We start from the raw sequence: 9,154 nt of genomic DNA on the forward strand, positions 1-9,154 counted from the left end.
TGTTGGTGGGGTTCAGAATGCTCTTTGATTGTAGGTGAACTATTAATCCCAGCAACTACAACTCCTAAGTATCAAGGTCTATTTTCCCCAAACTCCACCAGTGTTCACATTTGGGCGTATTGAGTACCTGTGCCAAGTTTGGGCCAGGTCCATCATTATTTGCGTCCACAGTGCTCTCTGGATGTAGATGAACTACAAGTCCAATATTCAAGGTCAATGCCCACCAAACCCTTCCAGAATTTGCTGTTGGTCACGGGAGTTTTGGCTCAATTCCATAGTTGGTGGAGTTCGGAGTGCTCTTTGATTGTAGGTGAACTATAAATCCCAGCAACTACAACTCCCAAATGACAAAATCAATATTCCCCAAACCCCACCAAATTTGGGTGTTTCGGGTATTTGTGCCAAATTTGGTCCAGTGAATGAAAACACATCCTGCATATCAGATATTTACATTACAATTCATACCAGCAGCAAAATTACAGTTATGAAGTAGCAACGAAAAATGATTTTATGGCTGGGGTCACAGCATTAGGAAGGTTGAGAAACACTACCTTAGCAGATGCTGTAATATAGTGCAATTCTATATCCGTAGAACCGGCATCCACAATTCATGTATCCGCATTTGACCAAATATATATTCTGCAGCCATTTTCTAGGTCTTCCACCACAACTTCATGGTATTCCTGGGCTGGAAGTTGTTCATTTCAATAGTGTCTGCTATTATTGTTCTGTTGCGCGCTGGGCCTATAAAGAATTTCCTTTAGAACAGGACATGCAACCTTTGCCCAGCAGGAAGCCCAAGAAGTTCTCAGAAGTTTTCCACCACAAATAGTCTTTAGATGGCTTGTGAAGTACAACAAAGTCTTTTATTAATGAACGATCAAACAGAAACTTCTCTTGTCTTCGGTAAAGATAAACAAATGATTCCAAGCTTTTATGCAACTGGTAGCTTCCTAAACTTGCCCACAAAGGACAGGCAACTGTCTTCAATAACTTCTTCTTTACTTTAAAGGAAAATCCCCTTTTTAACTTCTCCCAGGCTGACTGTAATCTAACCCTTATTGATGTGGGCTTCGCTACTGGGTCGAACTGCTTCTCGAACACCGAGTGGACCTACCAGTAAAGGCTTAGATGTTCTCCAGCTGGAGTTCTTTGGTCTTTAGGGCTGTTTCCCTGGAAAGTCTTTGGAGACTCTGAAGACTGTTCTCCCCTGGAAATTCTTGAGGGTTGAAGCTTTTGTACAGGGGAAGCTTGCACACATCCTGTACATTAGCTTTCCTTGCTGAGATTAACTAAAAATGGCTCCCTTCCCTTCCCAATTGCAAGGGGGGGGGGGGAACCAAACTTAACGATGATGGACAGGTGACTTGCCTTATGACTGCAACCAAAGGAAGCCAACTATCTGCAGAGTCCCTGAAACCCAGGGCTGCAAGCAAACCTTTCATACAAAGCAAATAAATTTGGAGCTCCTGGTACAGCCACACCAAAACAATTATCCAGGGCACTGCATATACATGCAAAGTCCGGAGATGGATTTTCTTTGGGTTCCCTTGGAATCGTGAAGATTATATCTAGACCAAACTGTTTAAATGGCACAAGATAGTTTATAGAGCGAATTAAAGTGTTTTTGAGCTTGTGGTTCAAAGCAGCTCTTGCTTCAGTTGGGTTTGTTACCCAAATGTAAAAATCATTAACTCTTTTGAAAAGACCACCTTCCTTTCCAGATGAACAATGATCCCCTGTTAACATAAACAGCGTGGAGACAGCCTGGCTATGACGTAAAGATTTGCATTTGAAAGTATACTCTTAACATACGTTTGGCAAAATGAAAAACCTCTTAATGCTTTCGAGTTGGATTCCAGAATGCGATCCCATACGCATAAATGTTACAATATCTGAGCGCCACTTTCATTTCTTGGCTCAAGCCGCAGGGATGAGGCTCGGGGATTTCAAAGTCAGAGGGCGAGTTTCTGATTTCTGGCTTTTCCAAAACTGACAAGGATGTTAATAAGAGCCATCTGCCTGTGCCCAAACTGGGGATTTCTTTAATTTCACTCCACTTCTCAAGCGGAAGGAACAAGGCCAACAGCACTCCCAAATGGGTTGAAGACCACCTTTTAGAATCCATTTAGAATTTGGAAATTTACTTGTCAAAAGAAGATTGTTTTTAGTGACTCGAATGGCCAACTGCAGGTGAATCCTACTCCCCCATTTTTCTCTAGGACAGTGCTCCCCAATTTTCCTCTAGGATAGGGTCGGGACCCCTGGGGAGGAGGACACGAGGGGGGTCATGAAGGGTCACCAAAGACCATGAGAAAAAAAGTATTGGGTTTCGATGCCTAATCATCTATTTGAATCCTTGTCTCTGGAGTCATAGTTGGACACTAAAACTAATATAAAATACTGGTTCTCACTTCCCCATCTGCATCCTGTTTGGGGTGCAAAATCAAGCAATAGGGCAGTGTTTCTAAACCTGGGGGGGGGTCGCAAGAGGGTGACAGACCATCAGAAAAAAAGTATTTTGTCAGTCATGAGGGTTCTGTGTGGGAAATTTGGCCCAATTCTATCTTTGGTGGGGTTCAGAATGCTCTTTGATTGTAGGTGAACTATAAATCTCAGCAACTACAACTCCCAAATGTCAAGTCTATTTTCTCCAAACTGTCCCAGTGTTCACATTTGGGCATATTGAGTATTTGTGCCAAGTTTGGTCCAGATCTATCATTGCTTGAGTCCACAGTGCTCTCTGGATGGAGGTGGACTACAACTCCCAAACTTAAGGTCAGTACCCACCAAACTCTTCCAGTGTTTTCTGTTGGTCCTGGGAGTTCTGTGGGTCGAAGTTTGGTTCAGTTCCATCATTAGTGGAGTTCAGTATGCTCTTTTATTGAAGGTTAACTATACATCCCAGTAACTACAACTCCCAAATGACAAAATCAACCACTCTCCCAACCCTACCAGTATTCAAATTTGGGTGTATCGGGTATTTGTGCCAAATTTGGTCCAGTGAATGAAAATACATCCTGCATATCAGATATTTACATTACCATTCATAACAGAAGCAAAATTACAGTTATGAAGTAGCAACAAAAATAATGTTATGATTGGGGGTCACCACAACATCAGGACCTGGATTAAAGGGTCGTGGCATTAGGAAGGTTGAGAACCACTGCTCTAGGACAAGCAAAACCAATGTCAAGCAAGACCAGTTTAGATCATTGTTTGACATCGACATCCTTTGGCTTGTTCTTAAGAGTTATCCCTTTGGAATGTATTGCACAAAATATGCAAGATTTGGCAATAGGCTGGTTAATTGCCTAGAAGGCCGTATCTACATGGGGAAAAAACCTACTCAACCAAATTCATTGCTGACAGTTTTTGTGACTCACGGTGTCTTCTGTTGAAGTTTTTAACCCTTAATCCAACTTTCCTCCACAGTAAGCAAAGTCCCTTCCACCCTTTTGTCCTTTCCTCCTTTCCTCTTTCCCCCCTCTCTCCCTCTTTCTCCTTCCCTCCCTCCCTTTTGTTTTTCTTTCCTTCTCTCTTTCCTTTATCCTTCCCTTTCTTCCTTCCTTCCATCCATCCATCCATCCTTTTCTTCATCCCTTCCTTGTCTTTTTCCTCCCTCCTTTCCTTCCTTCCTTCCATACGTCCCTTCCACTGTTTCATCCTTCCCTCTCTTTTGTCCTTCCTTCTTTCCTCCCTCCTTCTTTCTCTCCCTTTTTCTCCTCCGTCCTTCCTTTCTTTGCTCTTTCATCCTTCCTTCCTTCCTTCCTTCCTTCCTTCCTTCCTTCCTTCCTTCCTTCCTTCCTTCCACCCATCCGTCCCTTCCACTGTTTCATCCTTCCTTCTCTTTTGTCCTTCCTTCTTTCCTTTCTCCTTCCCTCTCTCCCTTTTTCTCCCCCGTCCTTCCTTCCTTTGCTCTTTCCTTCTTCCTTCCCTTCCATCCATCCATCCATCCATCCTTCTCTTCATCCCTTCCTTCTCTTTTTCCTCCCTCCTTCCCTTCCTTCCTTCCATCCGTCCCTTCCACTGTTTCATCCTTCCTTCCCTTTTGTCCTTCCTTCTTTCTTTCCTCCCTCCTTCCCTCTCTCCCTTTTTCTCCTCTGTCCTTCCTATCTTTGCTCTTTCCTTCTTCCATCCATCCATCCATCACCGGGCAGCCAGTCCTCCTAGCAAGGAGTTCTAGTATGCGGCCCCCAAGTTAGAAAGTTTCCCCATGCCTGCTATAGGATCTACCAGAACCTACAATCCCATCCCTGACCTATACAGTACAGTACTGTGAAAGATAAAACCTTCCATAACTAAAGATACATTTGGCTTTCATTGGCTAGAGCTAGAAAGCAGTGGAGGGCTGGTCTTCTAGGAAAGTTGATTTGTGTGGCTGTTTTTCATGTGATTCAGAATGGACTTGAGCCTGGTTCCTGAGCCTTTGGGCAATGTGGCTTACCCTTGCCAGAAAGAACAAGGGTGCCTTTGTTATTCATTGGACCCCACCGCAGTTCTCACTGCTTTTGGACTTGGCCCCATAAAACAGTAGTTTCATCCCTTCTCTTGTTAAAAAAGTTGGGCATTTATTTATTTTTTGTAGTTAAATGTAAATAGTAGTGTTGTCCAAAAATCTTTTGCTTCTTGAAAACAAAACAATTCAGGATCAAATGCCGTTTTTGTTTTTGTTTGGGGTTTTGTTTGCTTTTTTTTTTTTTAGCCCTTGCTTTTATTTCAATCCAACTGCAATTGAAGCTTGCTTGCTGTAGAAGTCTGGGTGCTTGTTAGCCAAGTTAAAGGGAAGCTGGGTTCTCCAAGGTAATGTTTCTTCCACCCAAACTTCATATAAAGGTAAAGGCTTCCCCTTGATGTTAAGTCTAGTTGTGCAGGTACAGCTGTGCCGGGAGCTCCAATTTTGTTTGCTTTGCATTTAATGTTTGTTATAGTCCTAAGTTTCAGGGACTCTGCAGATAGGTGGCTTCTTTTGGCTGCAATCATAGGGCAAGCCACCTGTCAATTATAGTTGGGTTACCTGGTCCCGCCCCCTTTGGGTTTTTGGAGGGAATAGGAGCCTGTTTGAGTTCAGTCCACACAGAGAAGCTTTCCATGCAGGACATAATACCAAGAGCTCCTGTAGAAAGCTTCGTCTTCTATGGCTTGCCCGGGGAGATATACAGCCTACAGCCTGACCGGGGTTATACAGCCTTACAGCTCCTTCGCTGAGGGACTTCAGTCAGCCATCTCTGAAACCTGAACTCCTTTTTCCCTGGAAGTCTACAAAGCTCTGCTTAGTAAGAGTCACTCGCGGAAACCAGACGCAGTTGGTACCGGGTGTAGGGGCTCCACGCCAACAGAGGCAAAGAAAGACTGCCCAGATTAGAAGTTAAGGACTTCCGCATTAGTTAAAATACCAGTCATGAAGATAGTGCCTGTTCCCTGTGGACAAGATTGAAAGAGCCAATAGACTGTTAAAAAAGCTTTAAAGTACCTGTTTGTTTTCATTAATAAAGAACTTTGTTGAACCTTTAAGCAATCTGAAGACTCTGTTTTAAGGAAATCCAAGGGCCTTTAATCTGAGGCAGCCCCGGCGTCCCGTTGGGCACACGGAATGTATGTCCTGTCTACAGTCTTATGCACAGGGCCAGCGTGCGACAGCACACTAGTCGAGTCCGACTCAAGTGGATGGTGCTCATCTCCATTTCTAAGCCGAAGAACCGGCATTGTCCATAGACACCTCCAAGGTCATGTGGTCGGCATGACCACATGGAGTGCCGTTACCTTCCCGCAGAAGCAGTACCTACTGATCTACTCACATTTGCATGTTTTCGAACTGCTAGGTTGGCAGAAGCTGGAGCTAACAACAAGAGTTCACTCAATTAGCTGGATTCAAACCATCAACCTTTCGATCAGCAAGTTCAGCAACTCAGCGGTTTAAACCATTGCACCACCGGGGGCTCCTTTAAACTTCATATACAAAGGAAGTATTCTTAATAGAAGTGTTATGGCTGTTGAAGAAGGGGACAACTTCAGCCGGTAGGCTGTTAGGAATTGTGGGAGTTGAAGTCCAAAACACCTGGAGGGAGGGACAAAGTTTGCCCATGCCAGAGTTAAATTGAGCAATCAATCTCTCCCAACAAAACCAATACTCGGCCAGGCATTCCCTGGAACTTCTCACTACTTGGTGATGCAATTGCAAAAAACAATAGTTGTTACTGCAATATTAAGCCTGAAAACAATAACTGGACATGGCTGAATAGATCAGATTGGTGTTAAGAGTCTCAATTGTTTGTCCTGGCCATGTTGGACCATACGATACAACTTGTCTGCAAACCTGATATTATGGTGTGACCTGACTCTCCAGACTCTCTGCTTGCATCTGCCTTCCTGACCTCAAATGAGGCCCAGTTGGGAGTCCTTTGGCTGCCATGTTTCCATGGCCCTCCAGCTTCCCCGAGGCTCCTGCAGAATAAAGCAGGGAGAAGCCGCTGGTAGATTAATAAACAGGTTTGGCCCAGAACAATTGGACTGTACTTCATAGAAAAGCAGCTGCCCACGTTTCTTTCGCTAGGTTTTGCCCACCCACAGAGATAGGAATCTTTGGGCTGATTCCCAAATGCATGTTCAGGGACTGATTCTTGCCACGTGAAATTTTGATTTATATGTATGAATTAGCCAGTCTCAGAGCAAAATATACATAACACAGAGAAGTTCTGTACAACACCAAATGTAATGATTTGGAATTGTAAATATATTCATTCAGCTAACAGTTGTGTTTACAATAACAGGCTATTAGGAATTGTGGGAGTTGAAGTCCCAAACACCTGGAGCGCCGAATTTGCCCATGCCTGCTTTACTGGGTTCCTTCTGTCTCTAGTTGCTCTATAGCAGCATTTCTCAACCTGGGGGTCAGGACCCCTGGGGGGGGGGTCGTGAGGAGAGGGGTCACCAAAGACCATCAGAAGACACAGTATTTTCTGTTGGACATGAGGGTTCCATGTGGGAAGTTTGGCCCAATTCTATTGTCGCTCGGGTTCAGAATACTCTTTGATTGTAGGTGAACTATAAATCCCAGCAGCTACAACTCCCAAATGTCAAGGTCTATTTCCCCCCAAACTTCACCAGTGTTTACATTTGGGCCCATTGAGTATCCATGCCAAGTTTGGTCCAGATCCATCATTGTTTGAGTCTAAAGTGCTCTCTGGACGTAGGTGAACTACAACTCCAAAACTCAAGGTCAATGTCCACCAAACACTTATAGTATTTTCTGTTGGTCATGGGAGTTCTGTGTGCCAAATTTGGTTCAATTCCATCGTTGGTGGAATTCAGTATGCTCTTTCATTGTAGGTTAACTATGAATCCCAGGAACTACAACTCTCAAATGACAAAATCAATTATCCCCCTCCCCAACCCCACCAGTATTCACATTTGGGCATATTGCATATTTGTATCAAATACATCCTGCATATCAGATATTTACATTACGATTCATAACAATAGCAAAATTACAGTTGTGAGGTAGCAACAAAAATAATGTTATGTTTGGGGGTCACCACAACATGAAGAACTGTATCAAGGGGTCACAGCATTAGGAAGGTTGAGAAACACTGCTCTATAGACCAGTCTTGGCTTTTCTTCTCTTCTGACAAAACCTGCACCTTTTTCTTGGTTTCTATTATTGGCTCCATTGAAAAGAATAGGGTTCTCTATTATCTACAGCTTCATGTATCCATGCGAAGTCTGGGAATGTATCACACACTGCAAATGTGTTTTGCAACACACATTAAACTGGGCTAAGCAACATCAGGGGATATTACAGAACAGTGCCTTTAATGCACATCAGTTCACCAAAGTGTAAGCCATCTTGCATGTGGAAACAGGTTAAGGAAGAGGTACTCCACACAAACACATTGCAACAAGGGGAGGTGAAAAACACCCCCAATTCCTCCATTGCCATAAAACCACAGAACAGGTCCCATCTATATTGACCATTTAATGCAATTCAAAGCTAGCTTCAAAGTATAATCGCCAGAAAACAAACTCCCACAAAAGTGCATGAAAGAAAGCCCTTGGTGCACCTCAGTGCTTTGTGATTTGTGTCATCAAACCACTTCGAGGATTTCTTATGGAATCATAGAATCATAGAGTTGAAAGAGATCTTGTGGGCCACCCAGTCCAACCCCATTCTGCCAAGAAGCAGGAAAATTGCATTCAAGGCATCCCTGACAGATGGCCATTCAGCCCCTGTTTAAAAGCCTCCAAGGAAGGAGCCTCCATCACACTCCAGGCAGAGGAAGAGTTCCACTACTGGGCAGCTCTCTCACACAGTTAGGAAGCACTTCCTAATGTTCAGGTGGCATTTCCTTTCCTGTAGTTTGTTACATGTTATGCATCCTAGTCTCCAGGGCAGCAGAAAACAAGCCTGCTCCCTCCTCCTTATGACTTCACCTCAGATATTGATACTTGGCCTTCATCATGTCTCCTCTAAGTCTTCTCTTCTGCAGGCAAAACATGTCCCGCTCCTCATAGGGCTTGTTCTCCAGACTCTATATTATTTTAGTCATCCTCCTCTGGACACATTTCAGCTTGTCAATATCTCCCTTCCACTGTGGTGCTCAGAACTGGAAACAGTGTGATACCAGGTATGGTCTGACCAAGGCAGCATAGAAGGGTAGCATGACTTCCTGGATCTAGGCACTAGACCCCTATTGGTTTATTAAGCTGCTGCATTGCATTGTTGGCTCATGTTTAGCTTGTTGTCCATGAGGACTCTTTTTCACACGCACTGCTGTTGAGCCAGGTATCATCCCCCATTCTGTATTGCATTTCCTTTTTTTTCTGCCTAAGTGGAGCATCTTGCATTTGTCCCTATTGAACTTCATTTTGTTACTTTTGGCCAATCATCTTTCTAATCGGTGAAGATCAGTTTGAATTCCGAGAGACTCCCCCCTGGGCACACAGAAGACTGGGCGACTTGGAAGGTGCTGAACAGACTGCGCTCTGGCACCACGAGATGCAGAGCCAACCTTCAGAAATGGGGCTACAAAGTGGAATCCATGACATGCGAGTGTGGAGAAGAGCAAACCACTGACCACCTGCTGCAATGCAACCTGAGCCTTGCCACATGCACAATGGAGGACCTTCTTGCAGCAACACCAGAAGCACTCCAAGT

This window comes from Anolis sagrei, chromosome 6 (genome assembly GCF_037176765.1).
Source record: "Anolis sagrei isolate rAnoSag1 chromosome 6, rAnoSag1.mat, whole genome shotgun sequence".
Classification (NCBI taxonomy): Eukaryota; Metazoa; Chordata; class Lepidosauria; order Squamata; family Dactyloidae; genus Anolis; species Anolis sagrei.